General features: G+C 38.5%; 1 protein-coding gene across 1 annotated transcript in view; it reads left to right on the top strand.

Annotated features, from left to right (window-relative positions):
* The first annotated feature begins 1,568 nt into the window (after positions 1-1,568).
* The window catches only part of LMNTD1 (lamin tail domain containing 1), a 537,731-nt gene continuing 514,237 nt past the window's right edge, over positions 1,569-25,062 (top strand). The window contains exon 1 of the mRNA XM_043969355.1: positions 1,569-1,681. The gene's annotated coding sequence lies outside the window, so the exon portion shown is untranslated. The remainder of the gene's footprint in view (positions 1,682-25,062) is intronic.

Consider the following 25,062-nt stretch of genomic DNA (forward strand, 5'->3'; position numbering starts at 1 on the left):
ATTTAGATATAACATCTGATTAAGGAAGTTTCACATCTTAAATAATTTCTAATATTTCTCTTTCAAGTTAATTTATATCTGTGAAAGGCCAGTGTCTTTCCCCACAATGAAAAGACTTCATTTCCTATATTTTTGGTTCAGTTGAAATAAAGCTTTAAATGGATTTAAAATTAGAAGAGCTGAACATGAAGGTTGTAAAATATGAACTGGCTACTAATGGAGTCCCCTGGAAAGTTTAGAGTCATAGATCTTAATGCTGGGAGAAATGTTAGAGATGATCTCATCTGAGCCCCTTAATTTAAACTTTAAAAAGAACAGTAGAATAAACACAGCTCAATCTCAGGTGTTTTACGAGCAGATCTGCTTAGGGACAGGCCAATGGAGTGAATGCATTCAGAAAACACTTCCCCAGTAATAAGATTGCATGTAAGAAGAGGTTAGGGGTAAATATTGCAAAAAAAAAAATAATAATAATCCTAGGCTACTTATTAATGCTGTCAGTGAATTTGATAGGAAATAACCTGAGTCAATGATGTCAGCCAAGTGAAGGAAGCAAAAGTGGGAGGTAAACTGTTTACACTAGAATTTTTATTTAAGAGTTATAAATCTTAGGTGTTCAGGTCTAAACCAAAACATAATCTCTTCTTAATTATAACCATGCACTGCTTCTTTCAAGAAATGAAGGACTAATTTATTTTCATATTTCTCTGGCTGTAAAAAGGTAGACTAAAATGAAATTATTTTATTCACAGGACTGCCTATAAATAGGGATATTTTTCTAAGGCTTCCTGTGATTAATTTACAGGTTTTTAAAAACTCACATTGGAATTAACCTTGCTGCAAAATAACTCTCTTCAGAGTGAGGCAATGATGCCCTTCAAAGGATAGAATTCTAATGAGGGTGGAAAGACATACACTTTTCATCTGTGCTGCAGAAGAAAAAAAAGGAAAAAAAAGCTGTAATGTCAACCAATTCCTAAAGGATGCAAACATTATGTGAATAGGAAGTGAATGTATAACATAAATCTGTGAAATCATATCAAACTACATATTGAAAGCCTGACTCAAAAGTATGGTTGAACTCCTGTAATGGGGGTGAGAAGGATTTTCTAATGAGTCAGGTTGATTATTGTGTCTCTGAGACAGGACAACTGATAGACAATTGAAGGAAAACTAGTTTTTCAAAATACCACGTACCCAGAGAAATTTTTGCTCTTTGATCAATTTTTTTTAACAAATATGATTTAACTTCAAAAGGATAATCAAGGGAGGGGAATCAAATGCAGACTTTTTTTCAATTACCAACATATTTCTGTAACTAGATCCCATTTGAGACTTTCTGTGTTATCATAAAAATACTTGAGTCAGTCATGTAACACATTTTCATACAATAAATAATTGTTCCATATGCTAGCTATTGTAACCTGCCTATCATTTCTTAATGCTTTTTGTTGGCTACTCTCCCAGGTCAAGCCCTTGTACAAGGAAAACCTGCTTTCATGGTGGAAAATTCATTGCAGCTATCTGCCCAATGGTTGCCCAGGACAACCAACAAACAAATCTGGCTGCAGCTATCAGAGGGATCAAGGACTGAATGAAGAAGTGAAGAGGCTTTACATTGATATTCTGTTGAAACCTTCGTTATCAGTGAGTTAACACTTTAAGAACTTCTATAAAGAAAGTAAGTACTCCCAAACCTTCAGAAAAAGTGATAATAGACTCTTGTGGGTTAGTATCAATCTCACAAGTGGCTCAGTCCAACCTTAGAAGGGCTGGTTAAAGTGACAGAATGAAATCTCTCAATAATGTCTCTCTTTTGACCCATTTTTTTTTCTTGATCTTGGAATAGCAGTTCATTTTCAACATCAATGGAAAGCATTTATCTGACTATCTTGACATTTCCCTTGCTGAAATTGGAATGGATGGAAACTTGCTAATGATTGTACTGCTTTGCTTATGAAATTCCATGTCTTTCCTTCATGAATTTTAGTTTTAAAATCTATTTTGCTTTTATAATAAAATGGCTCTTATGTTGGTACAAAAAAGTCTTTGTAAGTGAAATCTAAACTATTTATTTTAAACTCTATGTTTACTTGGAGATGTTATTCACTTATCTCATACCCTGACTTTAAAACAAATAAAACACAAAATTCAATCTTTTTAAAATAAAGTTTATTGTAAAATGTTCTTGGATTACAAAGAATGTTAATATTCACAAGAAAAAAATGTTGTTTCCTTCCCATAGAATATTAAGTTTCTTGAGGACAGGCTAGTTCATTTTTGTCTTTGTGTTTGTCAGCACCTAGCACAGCAGTAGGTGCTTAATAAATACTTATTGACTGATTTATTGAATATATATATGTATAGTAAATATTTTACATTTTAAAGACAACTATCTATCCCACTCGAATGAAAATAATATAAATCTATAGATTCATCCAATTTATTAACACAATGATGCAATGCATATTTATGGTAGTTTGACACTTGCTACTTTACATGTTATGGGGAGGGTAAGCATTCAGAATCTAAGGGTTTTGTGAGGCACCTGCTCTGGGGCTCTAAGCTTGAAGTAGAAGGGAAAAAGTCTTAGAAACAGTTTGAAGTTAACACAGAACTGTGTCATTTTTTTCACCTCCCCATGCATTTGCTCACTGGCATTCTTGATGGCAACGGATTCCCCATGGGAATGTCTGGATTCTAAAGAAAACTCCTTTAGCAAGTTTAAAAGATATAGAGATTCTTAACTGTTTTATAATCTGAACATTTTAATGAGAAGCTGAATCAGAATTTCTGGCTGAGATGGTGATATATAAAAACATTAAAAACGGCAAAGACACATTAGAATTACACTCCAGATCTTGGAATGTATGGCACTGTAATTAGTCTAGCTACTATATTTTTTTGAAGGGTTCTTTGGAGCTTGCTGGATTATCATCCAGTTTCATTATACCGTACCCTACTTTTAACTTAGAATATGATTTTACTGATTCATCTATTTTCTTTTTCTTGCATGTCAAGGAGGTAACAGAATATGACCATGTTTTTATAGGTAAAGTACTTGCAATGTGAGTGTATTATTAACCCCCCCCCCCAATTTATATTATTTACTAAGCAATCAGTAAATCAGAGATTTGGGGAAATTCTAAGTACCTTCAAAAGGGGGGGGGAAGCTCCTTGGTGACACTTTGTTACAAAGCAAGGCTTTCCTATGTGTGGCACATGAACAAACACACTTGCACACACACACACACACATACACTTTCTTTCTTTCTTTTTTTTTTTTTTGCAGGCAATGAGGGTAAGTGACTTGCTCAGGGTCAACAGCTAGTAGGTGTCAAGTGTCTGAGGCCAGATTTGAACTCAGGTCCTCCTGAATCCAAGGCTGGTGCTTTATCCACTGTACCACCTAGCTACCCCACATGCACTTTCACATACACTTTTTACACATGGTATACTGGGTTCTAAGAAAGCGCATTATGATTTACAGGATATAGGTCTTTTGCCTAATGGGTTATATGTTTCTAGAATATGCCTTTACTGAAATATCCTAGCTGTGTTAACAATGATGGTGACTTAATTGCAGATGCATTTCAAAAGACCCAAGTTACTTTGGGTGTGCTAAGGCTGTGGCCTCATACTCCAAGTGTTTCATGGCATTAGTCAATTCATTCCTGATACTTAACACACTGAAAATTGTTGTTTAGTCATGACTAACTCTTCATCACCCCCATTTGGCAAAAGATACTGGAGTAGTTTGCCATTTCCTTCTTTGGGCCATTTTACAGATGAGTAAACTGTGGAAAATGGGATTAAGTAACTTGTCCAGGGTCACACAGCTAATAAATGTCTGAGGTCAGATTTGAACTCAGGTCTTCCTGACTCCAGAAGGCCCTCTATCACCTGCGCCACCTCGCTGCCCCACTGATTGATTATTGGCCCACTGTCTGGTGACAGATCACAACTCTGGAGCTTCATTCTCTGCAGTGTCAAAAAAATGTTTTATCATCTTGTGCCTCAGTTTGTAGTGATGAGCCTCTCTAATCTCAGTGGGGTTGATCTTCAGATGATAGTCACATAATCTCTCTTTGGATCATACTACTACAAGTCTTCCCGTTAGGGAGAACATGCCAAAACCTGTCTCCACTGAAATACTATTCTAATGTTTTTTTGTTTGTTTGTTTTTGCTGGGCAATGTCGGGTTAAGTGACTTGCCAGGGCCACACGCTAGTAAGTGTCAAGTGTCTGAGGCTAGATTTGAACTCAGGTCCTCCTGAATCCAGGGCCGGTGCTTTATCCACTGCACTACCTAGCTGCCCCAAAATTAAACCCTTAAAAGATATGAGGATCAGTTGAAAGTACTGGGATTATTTAGCTTAGAAAAGAGGAACTCCAGGGATGATAGCGATCTTTTTAGCATTTGAAGGATTGTTACAGGAAAGAGGATTCAACTTGTGCTCTTGGTTCCTAGTGGGACAGAACTAGAAGGATAGGTGGAAGCTGCAAAATTTAGGATCTGTTGCCAGGAAAACAACAACAACAAACAATTCAAGCAAATTTTAACAATTAGAGCTGTGCAAAAGTGAATTGGATGCTTTGGAAAGAAGTAGGTTACTCCCCTCCTCAGAGGTTGGATCTTCCTTCTCCAGAGGTTTTCAAGCAGAGACTAGACTATGATTTGTAGAGTATGTTATAGCTAGGACTCCTCCTTCGGAGATGGATTGGAGTAGACAGTTGCTAAAAATCCCTTCTAACTCTGGGATCCTGTTATTCTTTGATCTATGTTGTTTGATATTTTTTTTGTTTGTGACTTGGAAAAGCATAGATTGCTTTCTGTTCTCTGAAAATTTGATAAGAACACAAAGAGGAAGATATGGGTTAAACTTTGCACTGTCTGTGCCTGATGCATGGAATAAAGAATCCTTCTTTACCTCTCCCCTCTTAGAATATCAGGCTTCCTTCAAGTATATCAATTGGAACAATCTCTTTTGCAGTGGAGGAAGTAATCTTTTCTAGTATCCTCAGTTGCTAGTGCCTCAAACCCCCTAAGGCCCTTCCATGCACAATATTGGTGTAATATATATTATATGAACGTTATCTCTTGCCATTAGAATATGTGCTTCTTTTAGGACAGAACTACCTTTGCCTCTTCTTTGTATTCCTGGCATTTAGCATAATGCCTGGCACTAGGTAAGCACTTAATAAATACTCTTGATGGATTGAATGTCAAATTCAGTGTCCAAAAAAGATTTTGACAATCTAAAACATTGGGCTGAATCTAATAAGATGAAAATGAATCTGGATACATTATGTCTTACACTTCAGTTCAAAAAATCAACTTCACAATTTTAATATGGGGAGGCAGAGTTAGATAAGGTTTATTTGAAAAAAGATGGGGAGGGAGGGGGCTCAGTATGAGTCACTCATGTGCCAGCAAAGAGGAAGACAAAAAAGCCAATGGGTTCTTGGGATGAAATAAGAAAATTATACATGGCTTCAATGTGACAAAATTTGTAAAACACTTACACAGGGCTTGGCACATAGTGAGCATTTAATAAAATGTTTGTTCCTGTCCTATCATCTCCCACCCTCCAATCCCAGAATAAGAAAGCTATAGTTCTACTGTGCACTTCCCTAGTCAGATCACACATGGAATACTATGGCCAGTCCTGGGGCACCCAGATTTTAGGATTGACATGGATACATGAGAGAGTGTCTAATGGAAAATCACCCAAAATGATGAAGACTCTTAAGTCCAAACCATATGAGGATTTATTATAGAAACTAGAGATGTTTAGCCTGGAGAAGAAGACTCAAAGAAGCATGATGGCTGTCTTCAACTACTTGGAATTCTGTTATGTGGAATCAAATAGATTCATGTTCTGTTTGGCTCCAGAGGGAAGAACCTAGAGTAACAAGTGAAGGTTATAGAAGAAGCAAATTTAGTATTAACATCAGGAAAAACTCTTAACAATGAGAGCTGTCTCAAAGTGTCATGGAAGGACTATCTATAAAAGTAGTCTAGCAAGCTTCTAGGACTATGTTGGTATCCATAGGGTAAAGTCAAACTTAGTATTCAACACCCAACAGTGTTAGCACAGTGCCTTGCACATAGTGGGGTGCTTAATAATGTTTATGGGATTTAGTGTCTGTAGTGCTCATGTTGAGAGAGAAATGATTATTAATGATTTGGGGAGAGCCAGACTTTCCCCCTTTTCTAAACTACCCTCCTTTTGAGGATCAGCCCCCGAAGGACAAGATGATGATGATAGATAGAATTAACAGTCTTCTCATTTAGGTATCGTCTTAGGTATTTAATATAAGGTGGAACCTCCCAGCTATTGTCTTCTGCTCATCTGTGAGTCTGTGGAGGTATAGATGATTTGTCTAGATTTAGGATGATTTGGAAGTAAATGACATGATAAAGATAGCCCCTCTTAGAATAGGTCCACCTCTCATTGTAATATTCACTTCTTTCATTATTTGTTAACCAAACTGAGCTGATTGACACCCTCAGGAATATCCACTTTCTAAGTGTGTAGAAACTGTGAGCCCTCTGCTATGACTGTTTTTTGGCATTTGAGAATGTCATGATCTTTTCATTAATAAAGTGCTAGCACTGTTAATTAAAAATGATTAAATTACCCAGAAACCATATCTCTCAAACTTTTCAAATATCACAATATAGAACCTTGTAAGGTCATTTTTATTGCCTCTGCATACACTCCTTATCCATTCACTCTTCCATTATCTCTCACATATAGTGGATCAATTCAGAGTAGCAGGTCTTACAACTCATACATCCACAAATGCAACAATAATATGACTTCCTGATGTGATAAAATATACATGTACAAGGTGGGCCAAAAGTCATGATGTTTTAATAAATTTTTTGAAAACAACTTTTTCTTTATTTTTTTGTCATTTATGAGATTTGATTTTTCACACATAATATAAAATTATTTCCTATATATACTGTATATGATGCTATGGCACTGTGAATTTTTTTTTTTAATTTTTTTTTTTTTTTAGTGAGGCAATCGGGGTCAAGTGACTTGCCCAGGGTCACACAGCCAATAATTGTTAAGTGTCTGAGGCCAGATTTGAACTCAGGTACTCCTGACTCCAGGGCCAGTGCTCTATCCACTGCACCACCTAGCTGCCCCAAGGCACTGTGAATTTAAAACAAAAAATAAAGGAGTTATTAAATAATGAAACCCTTTCATGATTTTTGGCCCACCCTATCCGTGATTCTATATACTCTTGGGTCAGCCTACCATGATCCATGTGTTCCATCGGCACTGTATGCTCCTTATCCTCTCCCTCTATGGTAGCTGCTATAATTTTAGCACAAAGTCTGAGACCTCTTCCTCCTGGTGGGAGATAGATAAGAACTTTATATAGAAGTCCTTAGTACACTTATCATCGCCAAATTGATGTTGCAATAGCTACTAATATGTGAGTACTGTGGCCAGAGGAGTCATTGCATGCATAATAAGCATATACAGAGCAGATCTCCTGAAACTCTCTAGTAATCTGCAATATGTTTTTTTTCTGCATTAGTAGCCTGCCATCTTTGTATCATATCTGTGGCATCATCCAGCCAGGTACCAAAGGCTTCTTTCCTAGGTCATGTCCCTCTGAGAATAGCCTTAGTTGTCCATAATAGCACCATCCCCTCCTCCACCTGTGGCTGCACTGTTTAAATGATAGCCTGTCTCAAAGTCTGGACTAGTGTCTGTATTGCCAGTGGCTCACTGCCCAAAGAGGAAGGTACTGCCAGTGGGGGACTGTCTATTAAAGACTGCACCACTGGTTCTTGGGGAGGGTGACCCTCCCCTAAGTAGCCCTTTTATACCTTTCTCAGTCCACACTTTTCTCAGTATGAGGGTTTTAAACCCACTCAAAACATGTGGTCAGCACTTGGAGATGGGGTATTAACTAATTCCCAAGCTCCCCCTTTGTTAGTTATCTCTTGGGGATCTGGGCATATCCTGTACTTTCAGAAAGCTTACACAGTTCAGCAAATGCATTGTCCTCTTTCCTGTATATTTTATCCACTATTTTTCATCCATCCCAAGAGCCTTCAGCATGTCATATTGTAAAATACCTTCAATATACTGATCCTCACTGTCTATGGCTCCTGCTTTCCCAAATTAATAGCTCTTGAGAAGGGTCTAGCCTCAACATATAATGTCAATTTAACATACACAGTTATGCTAGAATTGGATTTTCCTATATTATTAGCAAGGTTTGTACGGAAGAGATTGCCACAAAACCTGGCATCCTAGAGTCAAATAGTTTTTAAAGCAAGTTTTTGTGGATTATTGTTGTTTTTTTTAAATCATAGTTTATCTCCGTATTCCTGTTCCCCTCCCAGATGGCCGACCCATATAGTCTTTTAAGCCCCCCCCCACCTGAAAGTGAGAGAGAGAGAGAGAGAAAACAGGAAAAAATCAGTAGAATTAATCAATACATTGAAAAAGTCTGAAGATATGTACAATGTATAATATCTGTAGCAATTCCACCTCTGCAAAGGGGTGGGGTATGAGTGAACCATATGTTTTTTTAAATCCCTATAGCCTAGGTCAGCTAGGTGGTACAGTGAATGGAGCACCAACCCGGAAGTCAGGAGGACTTGAGTTCAAATCCTACCTCAGCTACTTACTAGCTGTGATTCTGGAAGTAAATTAATCCAATTGCCTCCCAAATTAAAAAACAAAAAAACCAAAAACCCTATAGGTTATACTCAGTATAGCCCAAATTCAACTAATCCAATGACACAGTAGCTTACTATCTCAAGACTACTTGGGTGAAAGCTCTTGACAAATTTGAATCTACAATAAAGTCTGGTGAGTCACAATGGTTGCTTCTGTCCCATGCCAACAGTAGGCCTTTACCAATTTTTTTCGTTAATATTTATGGAGGTTGCTCTTCTGGCAAGGTATGGTTTAATCCTCTCTTAGGGACATGGAAGATTCCTGAGCTCCTGGTTGTCTCCATCTCATGAGGCTCTATCTTTCTTCTCCAGCTCAGAAATTTCTCTCAGTTCTTGACTCTAAAACAGCTCTGAATCCTCATTTCTCATCATGCTACACTCACCAAGTGCCATTTGCTCACCATCTCCTGGCGAAATGAGAGTTCTGGTCCCATGGGTTGCATAGACCATGCTTAAGTACAGGCTTATCCACCTGGGATCCCGTGGTAAAACAATTACACCTAAAGGTGAATGGAAAATAAAACCCTTTGTTACCATTTTTTTGTGTGTGCAGTTAGTTGCACATTAGCTTTGATACCCCTGCCCTTGTTTTAAAAGCATTAAAGGTAATTTGTTTCCTATGAGTACATCATTTTAGTGACTTAACTGTTTACAAAGGACAGGGAGAAAACTAAAATGTACTCATAAATTTGGATCTAATTCAAGTGAGTAAAGTCATTTACTGGTTCACTATGTGTTCTGTTGAAAGGTCTAGTAGGGTGATGTAGTATCATCTTTAGGAAGAGTCATTCTGCAAATAGGGAGTATAATACCATAGCTGGATTGAAGTGCTTCATTTCCCACAGTGTTTGCATCTGTACCTAATGGTGATTGTGATAAATGCCTGTTTACAGTCATCAAAATGTATTCTTTGACTGACTAGTCAGACAATAAGCCTGACACAGGCTCCAGGGTGTATCCTAAGGCTTAGAGCAGATGTTGGCTTGATAAGCCACTCATCTCCCTACCATTATTTTGAAAGCCTATTTGGAAGTAAATAGGCTTATTTCAAATGGCAATAAGCTGAGCCAACATGATCAGAATACCTCATCCTATTCTATCCCAATCTGCTCCCTAGGGAAGAGAGAACATTTGTTCAATCCCAGGGTACACTAAAATCAAAATGAAATGGAAATAAATATACAAATAAATAAAATGGAAATTCAAAATAAATCTAAAAAGTCCCATTTCTGCCTTGAGGCTTTACAATTCACTTATAAAATTTAATGAACACAGTTTTCATGTACTAGATCAGATAAATATATGTAATATCACCTTGTGAGTGCTTTGGCATTTTTTATGTCTCTTATTTACATTCAAGTTGTGAGAATAAAGTGTTAGTAATCAGTTACAATTGTATTGTAAATTTATCACTGGAAGTTTTATTATCCCATATCTTTAGTAAACTGCTCTTGGCTCTTGCCTCTAGGTTGAAACAGAAACCCTCAGTTTGCCATTTAAAGTTCTCATGACCTGTCTCCAGTTTACTTTTCTAGATATCTGAGCGTACTTCCCTTTTATATAGACAGACTGGGTTCATGTACAATTCCCTAATACCACCATTCTATCTCCTACTTTTATGCTTTTGTATGGAATAAGATACTAGTAAGCTAGTAAGTAAATTAGGTCGGATAGGTGATTCAGTGGATAAACGTTGTGCCTGGAGTCAGGAAGACCTGAGTTCAAATCTGATCTCAGACACTTACTAGACAAGTTACTTGTCCCAATTTGCTTCAGTTCCTCATCTATAAAATGAACTAGAGAGGGAAATGGCAAACCACTCCAGTGTCTTTGCCAAGAAAACTCCAGGCAGGGTCATGAAGAGTCAAACATGACCAAAAAGGACTCAACAACAACAGCAACAAGCTAGTAAACTGTGTGAACCTGGGGAGCCTGTTTACTTATCTATACAATAAGGATGCTCTATTTGGACTCATGGCCAGGACCCAGTTGGAAGAATTTATAGAAAATTGGTAGCCATGTAGCTAGTGTAAGCATAATTTTTATCACTGAGACCCAGCAAGCAGGCAAAAAAATGAAAAGCACACACACACATCATATGGCAATACAGAGATGTGGTCACATAGATCAGGGTCACTAACAGAAGGGAGACATATAGTATTGATATCTTGATAGGAGTACAGGCTCAGAGTGAAGTGGAGAAGTCTTATATGTTGGATGGGTTGGGACAATCAACACCAAATGTGGGAGGGGTCATTCCTTTTTTGGGGGGGGGGCAGGGCAATGGGAGTTAAGTGACTTGCCCAGGGTCACACAGCTAGTAAGTGTGAAATGTCTGAGGCTGGATTTGAACTCAGGTACTCCTGAATCCAGGGCCCGGTGCTTTATCCACTGCACACCTAACTGGCCCCGGGAGGGGTCATTTTAATCAGAACAGAAATGGTGTGGAAATTTGAAGGGAGATGGGTATTAATTCTAGACTCTGGTGGAAGAGCTTCCTTATCTCGGACTTGATTAGATAAGGATTGATGTTGGTAATTGGGGACCCCAGGAGTGGGTGTCAGCACACAGTGACAGCAGTAAGAAGTACAATCAAGAGTCAAAGTAATTCACAATGGTCAGGCTAGTTGTTATTGGTTACATAATTCATGGTCATTAGAATCACTTAGCCTAAGTGACTCCATATTGGGAGTCCTACAACATATATTTTAAAAATCCCAAATATCACAGGGGATAATAGCACCTACCTTACAGGGTTATTATGAGGATAAAGTTAGATACTACACTGTTTTTAAAAGTACTTTGCAAACCTCAAAATGCTCTATAAATGTTAGTCATTATTGTTGTTATATTATTTATCCAAATTCTTCATATTTGTGGTATTTGAAATAGAATGGGACAGGACTTGTGATTTCATTGGTTAAGGTCACTCCCCAAAAAGAAATTCTTTCTATTAATGCTGGTCATCACTTTCTGTACAACTTATAGTCTCAGAGGGTTGCCGGGGGCAACTGCATGTAGAGTCATTTGTCCAACTTCACTGAGCCAGTATTCATCAGGTCAGGACTCGAACCTAGGTTTTCATGTCTCATATCAGCTTTCTAGTCACTACCCCACATTGCCTCTCTTTGTCATGTCTTACAAAGCAATGCTATTCCATTATTCATGTAAAATTTGTTCAGCCAATCTTCAATCATTGTGTACCTACTGTTTCCCCTCCAGTTGAATATTTATGGGGACCTTTTAATTTGTCTTTTTACCTCTGCTGGGGTATATAACTGTTTGTGTTACTGCCTGGGTCAAAGGTATATACAATTTAGTGATGTTTTTTAAAGGATAATTCCAAGTTGTTATCCAGAACAGTTTATATTGATTTTGTTCATACAAAAAAGTTCTTCAATTTTATGACAAAAATTGTCCATTTTTCCTCCTCTGATCACCTCAATACCTTGCTTAATTAAGAATTCTCCCCCCTGGCCATAGTTGTATGTTACTCTCATTCATTCTTCACTAATTTTTAAAAATTATATAGCCTTTTATCTTTTGATGTCTATCCAACTGAAGCTTATTGTGGTATTTAGTAGAAAGTACTATTCTAAAGCTAATTTCTGTCAAATTGCTTTCTGGTTTTTCTAGCAGTTTTTGTCAAAGGCCACACCCTTATCCTAGAAGGTGATGTCCCACAACTTATTAAGCAGTAGGCAATGATACCCAGTTGCTTCTGGGTTTTGCTTACCTGATCCACTCCATTTGTTAAAGTGGATAATTGGAGGTGAGATTAATTATACTAATTTGACATATGAAAGAAATGAAGTTAAGAGAGACTAAGTGATTTGCTTGGAGTCATCGGGCTAGTAAGTGTCTGAGTAAGTACTTGAACTCAGATTTTTCCTGACTCCATATCCAATGCTCAGTGCATCACACAACCTAGAACTCTTTGAATTTAGGTTATTAAAACAAAATAAGGGAAGTGGAGATGTCTAGCAAAGAGAAGACTCAAGACATTCTAGCTGCCTTCAATTATCTGAAAAATCGTTACTTGAAAGAGAAATTAAATTCATTCTCCTTGACCTGAAAGGATAGAGCTAAGAGAAAGAGTAGGAATTGCAGAGGGAAATTTAAGCTTGATGCAAAAGGAAAAACCTTCACCTTAGTCAGAATTTTCCAAAAGTGGGAAGAGATGCTTCAGGAAGAAGTGGGATGTCCCTAACATGAGCTCTTTAAGGAAAGGTCAGGTATGTTGCAGAGGATGGTTTTTTTTTTTCAGTTATGACTCGGACGACATGTCTACTGAGCTACCCTCCAAACTCTGAAATTCTGTAATTCTATGATTCTCTGTATTTTAAGTGGCCTATGGATGACTCTGCCTATTTTCAGGTACTATCTCACAGAGTTAATAACAAGTAATACTAATAATAGCAGCTGACATTTATAAAGTACTATATGGTTTACAAGCAGCTTTAAATATCTCATCTCTTTTAATGCAGTATCCTCTCTTTGAGCAGCCTTTATGGAAATAGATAGTGTAATATCACAGCTAAATCCAAGTGCTCATTTCTCAGTGTTTGCATCCAGATATATTGATGCTTATTAAAAATACCTGGTCTGACATTGCTTCCAGTGAGAAGCTCCGAGGTAGGAAAATAGTCGTTTTATGGGTCACAGGAAGTGTTGCAGCTCCTAATGTGATTCTATTCACCAGAAAAGGAACTGACCTTAGGAAGTCCTAAGGCCACTTATGCATTGATATTCATGTACTTGACCTTGCTCAAAGGAAATGTTAGGAAAAGGCCAAATTATCTGTCTTTTGTAGAGATTTGCTGACATTTGTAATGGGCTGAACCCGATTTAGGTTAGTGCCCTGGTAGTTTAGGGAATGAAACAATACACTTGTAATTTGGTCATTCAACAGTTAACCAAAAAGGTAGCCATAATGTAGAAAGGATAATAAACAAGAATATAGAACTTAACTCAGGTAAATGTAGCTTCCCTTTCTCCATAAAGAAATATGTCTGATCAGTAGGACAGGGTAGACTTGGAAAATTCTCTAAGTTTGTAGGATTCTAAGTTCACATGAATGGGCTTCTTTATAATCTTAGATGACCAGGAAGCTACATCTGCATGGACTGAAGCTGCCAGGAAGTTATGTAAACATATAGATTGAGTCTTTGTCTGTTGTGCTAATCAAATCTTGGGGACAGTTAGTTTCCTTGTCTTTTAGAGAAAGAAATAGCCTAACCTATGTGGAAGAGGGGTGAATCTCAGTAGATATTGATCCTATCACAACTTTCTATCCCCCATCTCTACCTCTGTCTTTATAATCATGCTCAGTTCCTTAATCATGGAATCAGAATGAATTTGTCCAATCATAATTGGTTCCCCGCTCCCCCCCCCCCCCCCATACTTTCTGTAACTTTTTCTCCTTCCTAAGTCTGGTGTATTTTTTTTTTTTTAGTGAGGCAATTGGGGTTAAGTGAGTTGCCAAGGGTCACACAGATAGTAAGTGCTAAGTGTCCGAGGCAGGATTTGAACTCAGGTATTCCTGACTCCACGGCCGGTGCTCCATCCACTGAGCCACCTAGCTGCCCTAATACTCCACTTTTTTTTTTTTTTTTTTTTTTTTTTAGTGAGGCAATGGGGGTTAAGTGATTTGCCCAGGGTCACACAGCTAGTAAGTGTCAAGTGTCTGAGGCCAGATTTGAACTCAGGTACTCCTGATGGATCCAAGGCCAGTGCTTTATCCACTGCACCACCTAGCTGCCCCCTAGTCTGGTGTATTTTACTGAGCACTAGTCACAAAACTTTGGCATGATGAAGTTGGCCTTCCTTGGGCAAAGTCAGCAGGCATATTTGTATTTTACATTTCCCCTCTTTTCCCATGGAATCATTGAAGGGAATAATGAATATATGAGAAAATGTCTATTATACAGATGCATGTCTGAAGCTTCTTCTAGACCCAGGTTGCCTGCATCTTGTATATATATATACTCTATATCCAGAAATTCCAGGAAAGACAGTTTACTTATTTAATCCCCACAGGTCTCTTCCTTTTGCAAATGGGCAAAGAAACATTATCAAATATTAGACAGTTTTCATTTGGTATTTGACTCACAACATCTAATAAAGTCCCTTATGAACTCTGAGAATTCTCAGTGCTACTCCTACTCTCTCAAATGAGTCAGGTCTCCCAAATAAAGGTTATATCTCCACTCTGAGTACCCCTAAAGGAGTGGGAGTTGTCTTACAGGCTCAAACTCCAATTCTATGTTTTCTCCTGAAGGTGAATAACCAGTGACTAACACTCCAGAGTCACCTAACTCAAAACTTCTTAAACTGCGGGTACAGACCCCATATGGGTACATGTAACTAAATATAGGGGTCACAAAAATTTTGCAACAGTAAAAGTTTATGTATACCTATTTTATATATCTATATATCTGGGGTCACATAAAAATTTCTTGGGCACAAAGGGGTTGCCAGTGGAAAAAGATTAAGAAGCCCTGATCTAACTTACTAACTTCAATTAACTTTTACAAAGAGATATTTATTGTGAAAATGGGCAGCTAAGTACATGAGGGGCCTGGAGTCAGGAAGATCTGAGTTCAAAACTGACCTCAGACACTTACTAGTGTGGTAAAAAATATGAAAGTTTTTAACAGTCGGTCAGGATAACTGAAAGACGCCAGTTTTTCTTAAGGACCACCCTTTTGGGGAGGAGACCAACGGCATGTGCTATGCACGCCAGTGCACCTGCTGCGCATGTCAGACTGCCTGCTATGCACTCGACTTCCGGGGTGCGAGCTTAAAAGGCAAGGAGAGAACGGAAGTGGGTTTTTTTCCTGCTCTGCTGGTCTCCTGACTGTGCTGCACAGACGGTCTCTCTCTCTCTCCAAAGGTGGCCTTCGGTTTTGGTGAGTTTTTATAAGGAATATAGACTAAGCTTAGACTTAAGACGATTTGTATTGTGTTTCTACTTTCCTATCCTTCTAATCAACATCACCTTGTGACTACCATAATAATAAAAGGTCTATCTAGAAAACCAAAAGCTTCTTCCATTTATTAGTCTGGGAGATAAATTAAGGGAAAGGTTAAGTAGGGGAGATTTATGATCTAATATCCAATTTTAAATCTCACACTAGTTGTGTGACCCTGGGAAAGTCACTTAACCCCATTTGCCTCTGTTTCCTCATCTATAAAATGAGCTGGAGAAGGAAATGGCAAAACACTCAAGTATCTTTGCCAAGAAAACCCCAAATGGGGTAATGAAGAGTCAGACATTACTAAAATGACTGAATAGCAAAAAAAAGTTATCATGAAGATGTAGCAAGAACAGAACCAAAGCATTCCCTCCCTCCTATCCCCCAGCACTTAGGCACACACTCTACCCTGTACCATGTCAGTCCCTTGGAAGGACAGACTCAAATTTAAAGTAGTTTCTTTTTTTTTTTTTTTTTTTGCGGGGCAATGGGTGTTAAGTGACTTTCCCATGGTCACAAAGCTAGTAAGTGTCAAGTGTCTGAGGCTGGATTTGAACTCAGGTACTCCTGAATCCAGGGCCAGTGCTTTATCCACTGTACCACCTAGCTGCCCCCAGTAGTTTCTATATAGCATTTATCCCACCAAGTTTACTTCCAATGTATACCTATTTTATATATCTATATATCTGGGGTCACATAAAAATTTCTTGGGCACAAAGGGGTTGCCAGTGGAAAAAGATTAAGAAGCCCTGATCTAACTTACTATGCTTCCAATGTAGCATAGCCAGTGGATGAATGAGTCTAAATCTTTGCTATCCCTGGGCTGGGTCACATAGATTATTTTTCACACTTTCAGCTATAGTCTACATCTGTGCTCAGCCTCCCCCAGATCCTGACATGAATTTCAGATCCCAGGCTGGTGCTAACTCTTCTGATCTTTCAAAACTCATAAAGTCATAGCCATCTCTTATAGTCCTTCAAAAAGCACAAAGAACAGTAGATACAACATAGAAAGAAGCAATGGAAAGATTATCCATTGATAGGCCAAACAGGATCACCAGTAAGTCAGCCAAATGCTTACGGTAGTCCTGGCCTCCTCACTTGAACACAGACAGGAGAGTGTATTGGAAAGAATCCTGGACTTGGAGTCAGATGTCCTGGATTCCATTCCCAGCTTTAACCCCGGGTAAATCAGTGTGGTACATTGGAAAGTACCAGATTGGAAGTTATTGGAACTGGTTTATATCTTGGCTCTATCATTTGCTACTCCTTGGTATAATGGAAAGAACACTGGAGTTTTGAGTTTCTGTCACTTATCACTTGTATGACTTTGATCAAGTTTCTCAATTTCTTGATATATTTAAAAAAAAGAAAAGAAGAAAGGTTGACTAGATAATCTCCAAGATCTCTTGAATCTCTATGAATCTACTGAGGATCCTATGAGTCACTTAATCTCCCCATCTCTTAGTTTCCTTATCTGTAAAAGTGTCATGCATACTTTTTTGTTAGACATCTGTTAAACATTTACCAGCACATTTTTGCCTACCTGTACAAAATCACATAGCTAGTGATAATGACATTAATATTAACAATAACAATTTATATTTGTATACTTCTTTAAGACCTGCAAAGAATTGCCTCCATTTACCACTTGCAGGTGCCACCCAACTCTCATAGTGTGATTCCAAGACAAAACTTCACACATTTGAAGTCTTCTTCAGCTATGGGTCCTTATCCACTCCAAACTATAGCAGATGGGCCTTCACTGATTTAATATGTTTACTAGCCAATCAGAAGTGTGAGAACCAGGGGCCCCTCCCCTTGCTGAGAAAGCATGAGTTGAACTGGCATCCTGGTAGTTGCCTCACAATTCATGGGCCGCCTTGAAGTCATGTCAATCAATGGACTTGAATGCTACCAGCCAATTAGCTTGGAGCTATGTGTGGGGACTGCCCCTCTTCCTGTTCCACAGGAAGCTTCCGGTCAAACTGACTCAGATTCTTTCTCTTTTTGATAGTATGACTGGCTAGGTGAAAGGAGCGCTCTCTCTCTCTCTCTCTCTCTCTCTCTCTCTCTCTCTCTCTCTCTCTCTCTCCCTCTCCCTCTCAATCTCCCTCTCCCTCTCTGGTGTAGATCTGAGCTAGGTTTTCCCATTCTTTCAGAGATAAGTGTTTTCTCTCTCTCTCTCTCTTTACTAAGTTCTAATATACTTTAATAAATGCTTAATTCCTAAACTGTTGCTGAATTTCTAAGTAAATCCTAACTAGTTTCCCTCCACACTGGGGGCAAAAAAAGGCGACCACACATTAGATTTTAAATGTCACAGAAGACCATAATTCATAGTAGCATAATAGGAACAGTGATAATAAACATTTCTACTTTAATTTTGCGACACAGTCTCCCACAAATATGCATGGCATCAGTGGGAACAGTGTCTACATAAAGGAACATGCATGGAGAAGCATTGGTTAGGGCATAAGTATGGAAGGGCAATCTATACCCCTGATGCTATAGGCCTGCTGCTATCACCTGCTGATGTCATGTTCTACTCTTGTTAGGCCTGATTCCTACCGGTCCTATATGTATATGATCTCTGACAGATGTGTAGTCTATACCAACTATTGTTCCCAGCTGAATACATGGTGGCTGCTCCTCTTTGCTCTGTCTGGTTACTTTTGGTCAATTCCAGGCATGTTTCCACTGCATATAAGGTTGTGGAGCTCTTTCTGTTTCCAGTTTTTTGACTTCCAGTGGAGTCCTTATTTGTTATATTACCTTTTCTTCCTAGTAGGATAAGTGGTTTCTACCATACTCTTTTATTTTATTTAAAACCCTGAGATTTTCTTGGTTACATTCCTGAGAAAGTACACTTTAATGTACTCAAGCATTGCACTATGGAAGAAAAACCTTTCTAGTTTTGTTGCTCCCCCCAAAAAAAAAACCAAAACAAATGGTCTGCATGTTTTTAAAGCCTGGTCTAGAAGGAACTTTCCCCTTCAAAGAGGTCTAGGGTATATGTGAATATACAGAGGACTAGTATCTCTGGTGTGAGGGCTTGCCAACCCCTTTTAAGGGCTGTTTTCCACCTTTGGTGTCCACCTGCCCAACTCTCACCTATGGCTCCAAGAAGCTGTAGAATGTGCAGTGGCCACACCCAGGTAAACCATTTTGGTAGAGGGGTGAAATCAGGTTGAAGGTAATGGAGATGTCTCAAACCCATTGTTGAGTTAGGGAGGCGTCTACCCCAAGCATGTGAAGACTCCCTGGGCAGAATGGACAAATGAAAACAATTTGTTCCAACAGCCATGAAGGCAACTGAAGCAGGCACTGTGGAGCTCTTAGAGCTTGGAAAGATATCATACACACCAAAGTCATCCACCACATCCTGAGTCATCACCGGTTGTTTTGACTTTGTCTTGTTACTGGACTCTGCAAGAGAGAGTCAGGTGGACAACTTCACCCAACTCTGCCTCACTTAAATCCAATTTATGTATGAATCAAAAGACATGACCTATAGCAGTTTGCTACTCCAAAATAGCACTTACCCCAGGTTTCATGTTCTTTAGAGCACGAAGCAGGATCACTCATAGCTCTAGTATTTTAAGGCTTAATTACACTATTTGTGGTATATTTTCTGGTCAGTGGAGCACACTACTCTGTCAGAGATTCAACTCTCACTTAGGGCTAGAAAGTCATATACCCTCAAATAGATTTTAGAAAAGCTCTGCTGAAGAAACTCTATAGAGCTGTGTGGGCTTGATCCCTTACAATATTTGGGGAAGAGGGGGGAAACTCAACCTACTTTGTAAAACAAAGTGAATATAAGCCAGCACAAAAGCTCAGCCCAGGGGCCAGATCATTATTTAACTACTACCTAACCACACACCTGACTTTTCATATGTAAATAAACCAGCAAAGGTTTTTTCAAGTTTTAAGTCTACCCTGTATCTCTGTACTAATTCCATCTAAAAAACAAAACAAAACAAAACAAAACTGAAGTTCTAAGAGTTGATTTATCTATGATCACTAAATTAAATGGCAGAACTGGGACCTGAACCCAGAACTTCTGACTCCTAATCCAGGATGTGATTTTGTCATAATAATTGGTAATATTTATGTAGGGCTTCAAGGTTTGCACATTACTTTACAAATATTTATCTCATTTAATTCTCGCAACTACCTTGGGAGGTAGTTGCTATTATTATTCCCATTTTACAGTTGAGGAAACTGAGGCAGACAGAAGTTAAATGACTTGCCCAGGGTCACATCATTAGTAACTATCTGAGGTTAGATTTTAACTCAGTTCTTCCTGACTCCAGGCCCAGAGGTCCATCTACTATCCGTCTAGCTGCCTTCTATTTGAAAAGGAAGAAAACATACACATGAATAACACTTTAGATAATAACAATCGCTCATATTCATTAAGGTTTACTAAGGGCTTTCCCGTCAACCTAGTACAATTCCTTGCACATAGGTATTTAATAAGTATTTGTTGAATTGAGTTGAATCATGTGAGGTATAGTATTATTGTCCTTCATTACCCCCTCCCTTTTCTTAAATTTACAGATGAAGAAACTGAGGTTCAGAGAGGCTGTTACATAAAACTAATAATTGTTACGTTAGGGTCTTCTGACTACAATTGAAACACATTTTTACTGCACCTATTATAAGAAAAAATTTAAAAGTAGTACTATACTAGAAACTAAACATATACCTGAGGATAATCAGTTATGTGAGAGAAGTGATTATTAATAACCAATGATTTGGGGAGATTGAAAGTTTGCCCTTTTTTTTCTAAAGTCCTGAATTTAAAAGTTCAGTCTCTTGAAGGGCATTGCTAGTAATGAGATTGGACTAACTTTCTTGTTCAGACTCCACCAAGGAGGGGTAGCTATTATGTTCTATTCAGGTTTGGGTGGGGATAAATTCCTTAAATAGATTGCCCATGGCTGGGGCTAACTTAGAAGTAAATGATATAATCAAAGTTCAGGTCCAGCCCCTCATTGCAATATTCATTGTCTCCTTAATTGTAGACCAATCAGAGTTGATTGCCACTCTTGGAATACTCCTCTTCCAAAAGGTTTAAGCCAGCTGCCATGATTGTTTTTGGTCTAAGAGAAAGATGGCCAAATAACTATCATTTTATTTAAAAATGCTGGCATTATTATTAAAATTACTACATTATCCTAAAACTATATCTCTTGAACTTATTTTTTCTTGAACATTTTAAGAACACCAGTAACAATTTATTTGAGTGTGGAACTTTACAGTTGCAAAGCAATTTACATGCATTATCTCAATGCCTTAAACGCTTCTATTATTTCAATTTTATACAAAGGTAAACCAAGGTACAGAGGTCCTATGACTTCACTGGTGTCACACAATTAGTCAAAGGGAGAGCTGGGTCTAGAATCCAGGTCATCTAATTTCTAATCTAGGGTTGTTTTCACCACAGAACATGGAGTTTTGAGCATGGTTTGAGAGAGGTAAAGAAAAAACACTGAGAGACAGGAAGTATTTAAGACAAGAGAAAAACAAAGTACAAAGGGGTACGGGTGAAATGATGAAACACATTTAGTTGCGGAAGCAGCAAATTTTCATTGATACTGGAAATAGAGGCAAACAGTCTATATTCTCCCTTAAAAAGAAGAAGCTGGGAGTTTCCAATTCTTCTAACCCAACTCTTTTACTTTATATTTAAAGAAAGTAGGGTTAAGTGATTTATTCAAGATCACACAAATAGTATTCGTGATAGGGTTTCAATCCAAGTTCAAGAACCAGTGATTTTTCTGCTTTAACCACATTGCTCCCTTAAAACTGCCCTTGATTGAAAGATAGTATTGTTTTGGATAGTCTTGACCAGGATATACATGATATAAGAGGAAGGGATTGCTGCCTCATACAGCTAGATCAACAGAATAGACCTTGGAAATCAATGGAGTGACAAATGTTACAGCTGGGTTGTCACCACATGACCCTTTAATGATCTTGTATTTAATGCCCTGAACAGTCCTTTTATCCCTGTTTTACTGAGGAAATTTAGAGACCCTGTATTCTTTTTTTAAATTAAAAAAAAAATTTGCAAGGCAGTGGGGGGTTAAGTGACTTGCCCAGGGTCACACAGCTAGTAAGTGTCAAGTGTCTGAGGCTGGATTTGAACTCAGGTACTCCTGAATCCAGGGCTGGTGCTTTATCCACTGTGCCATCTAACTGCCCCATGACCCTTGTATTCTTAAAGACTCTTCTAATAGGACATAAACTCTGGCAGGTCCTAACAAGCTAGATGATCTTCAAGTATGGGCCCAGAGACTGGCCACAAATATGTTAAGCCAGGAGCAGCCTAGTTAAATTTGAAAGAGTATGGGTGAGCAGCTAGGTGGGGCACAGTGGATAGAGCACCGTCCTGGAGTCAGGAGTACCTGAGTTCAAATCTGGCCTCAGACACTTAATACTTACTAGCTGTGTGACCCTGGGCAAGTCACTTAACCCCAATTGCCTCACCAAAAAAAAAAAAAAAAAGAGTATGGGTCTTGTGAGGCTCAAATGAGATAATGGATGTAAAGCACTTTATAAACTTTAAAGTTTTATATAAATGCCAGTTATCGTTATCTTCTCTTCTTCCTTCTTTCTTATCATCATCATCATCACCACCACCACCAATACCACCACCACCACAATATAACCAGGCCTCCAGTCTGGTGATTATTTCATTTCCTAAACCCTTCTATTCCACTCCTGCTGAGCTCAAGCAATGTTGATAGAGCAATACAGGGGTGTACTGGTAAATATTTAACAACAAAATGGGGGGTGGAGGCTGGGGGGAATATAAATATACTTTTAAGTTTAATCTGCCTTATTATTATTTAAGTCTAGACAGTCATAAAAATAAATTGAGCCCTTATTTGTAGCACTGATTTTTAGCTCATGCTAAAAATTTTGCAGTTTGTTCTTTAGAGTCAGAGTTGACTCTAGTACATTCCTGGGAAAAGTTTATCACTAGGAAAGGCAACAAGCATTTATTAAGAACTTCCTATGTGCCATGCACTGTGTTAAGTGAGGAGGGTACAAATCCAAGCAAAAAGAAAAACAATCCCTGCCCTCAAGGACCTTACATTCTAATGGGGCAGGAGGCAACACATATATTGGAGCTAAAAAATGTGGACCATGGGAATAAGGAGAGGAATTAAAACTTGGTGGGACACGATGACAAAGTTTAAGGAGTCAGAAGCCCAGCCAGGAGAGGAATGAGCATGGCTGGCCTGAGTACACTCCTAAAATAGAATATTCCCTGACTCCCCCCGAAAAAGAACTCATCAACAGGAAGAAGGGACCCAGCATAAAGAAGACATATCCTAGAGTAAGGAGGTCCCAGGATATGAAAGAAGTTCCACAGTGAAAAGATAGCTGAGTTATGGAGGTGAAGTCGAGAAGACACACAATAGCAATACGCAAAGATCACCTTCCATGGTATAGAGGGGTTTGTGATGGTGATAATAATAATACCTCACATTTATATAGCATTTTAAGGATTGCAAAGTACTTTTTACAAATATTATCTTATATCATCCTCATAACAACTCTGGGAGGTAGATACTATTATTAAGGAAGTTGAGGCAGACAGGTTAAAGGACTTACTCAGAGTCAAGTCAATTCCATTCAATAAACATTTATTTAGCAGCTCCTGTGTCTGAAGCCAGATTTGAACTTCGGTCTTCCTGACTCCTGGCCCAGTGCTCTCCACAGCAGCTAGCTGCCTCTGTGATCTGGTATGTGGTATGAGTATCTGCATGGATGAAATTATGCACTTCAAGTACCGAAGCAAGTAAAATTGAAGTATTCACCACCATGATGAGAAGAGAGAATTATCTCCCTGAATATCATCAGGGAAATATGATAAGTAGTTCAACCTTGCTGATCTCAGATTTAACTTATTGCTATCAATGAAGGCAAAACTCTATTCAATGAGGCAGATTGATTGCCTCAAAAACATGCTTTGAAACACTCCCAGAACTAGAGCTATTTTTAAAATCAGCTCATGGTTATTGTTTTTGTGGAGAGGCTTGACAGGACAGTGGAATAAATGTTGGACTAATGGTCAGAAGAGGCCTGGGTTTAAATCTCAGCTCTCATACTGGCCATAAGACTGTGAGTAAGGCAATTAATCTATCTTAGCTTCAATTTTCAATTCTTTATCTGTAAATTGGCAATAATAATTCCTGTAATACCCGCTTCACAGGACTGCAGTGAGGGTCAAATATACATAATTTTTTTTTTTTAGTAAGGCAATTGGAGTTAAGTGACTTGCCCAGGGTCACGCAGCTAGTAAGTGTTAAGTGTCTGAGGCCAGATTTGAACTCAGGTACTCCTGACTCCAGGGCCGGTGCTCTATCCACTGTGCCATCTAGCTGCCCCCATAAAATATTTTGAACCGTAATGTACTCTAAATACCAGCCATTATTGTTGTCAATTAGTAAGTGGACAAACATTTTTTGGGGGGGCGGGGCAATGGGGGTTAAGTGACTTGCCCAGGGTCACACAGTTAGTAAGTGTCCAGTGTCTGATTTGAACTCGGGTGCTCCTGAATCCAGGGCCGGTGCTTTATCCACTGTGCCACCTAGCTGCTTCTACAAGCATTTTTAAAACACCTATCATGTGTCAGGCACTGTACTGAGCACTAAGGATACCAAGAAAGGCAAGATAGTCCCTTCTCTAAAGGATCTCATAGTATAATGTGGGAGACAACATGCAAACAGCTACATACAAACAAGCTATATGCAGGATAAATTGGAGATAATTAACAGAAGGAAGGCACTAGTATCAAGGGGCATCAGCAAAAATGGCATTTTAGGTGGGGCTTGAAGGAAGGCCAGGAAGGGCATTATTGGGAATAACCTGCATTCAAGGGATAATATAATCATCTAATAAAAAGTAAACTTAGTTACATCAACTTTTGGGGTGGGTAGAGGTGGGGGTGGGGGACAATTAATTCTCTAACTGTCCTAGGGATGAGAGTCCTTTGATTTTTCTCAAGGTTTTTATGCAGGCTCCTGAAATGTTAACCCCTGCCCCCTTGAAAAACTACTGAGTTATTGAAAATACTATCAGATTTCATTTAACAATCCCATCAGATCCAATAATTATGGCATGAATCTGAGCTGAAGGAATTATAACAACAGTTCTAACTCAGGTAATTAGAAAATGGGTGTTCATTCCTCCACACCTATGGCACCAATAAGGTGCTCAAGTATGTTTAAATGTTATAAACAAGTACATGTGGTCTTCATGTCCCTCAAGTAAAGGTCTAAAATTGATGCCAAAAAGTATCAGTTATCAACACTAATACCTTGTTGGAGTTGGGCACTTTAT

This window comes from Dromiciops gliroides, chromosome 5 (assembly GCF_019393635.1).
Source record: "Dromiciops gliroides isolate mDroGli1 chromosome 5, mDroGli1.pri, whole genome shotgun sequence".
Lineage (NCBI taxonomy): Eukaryota > Metazoa > Chordata > Mammalia > Microbiotheria > Microbiotheriidae > Dromiciops > Dromiciops gliroides.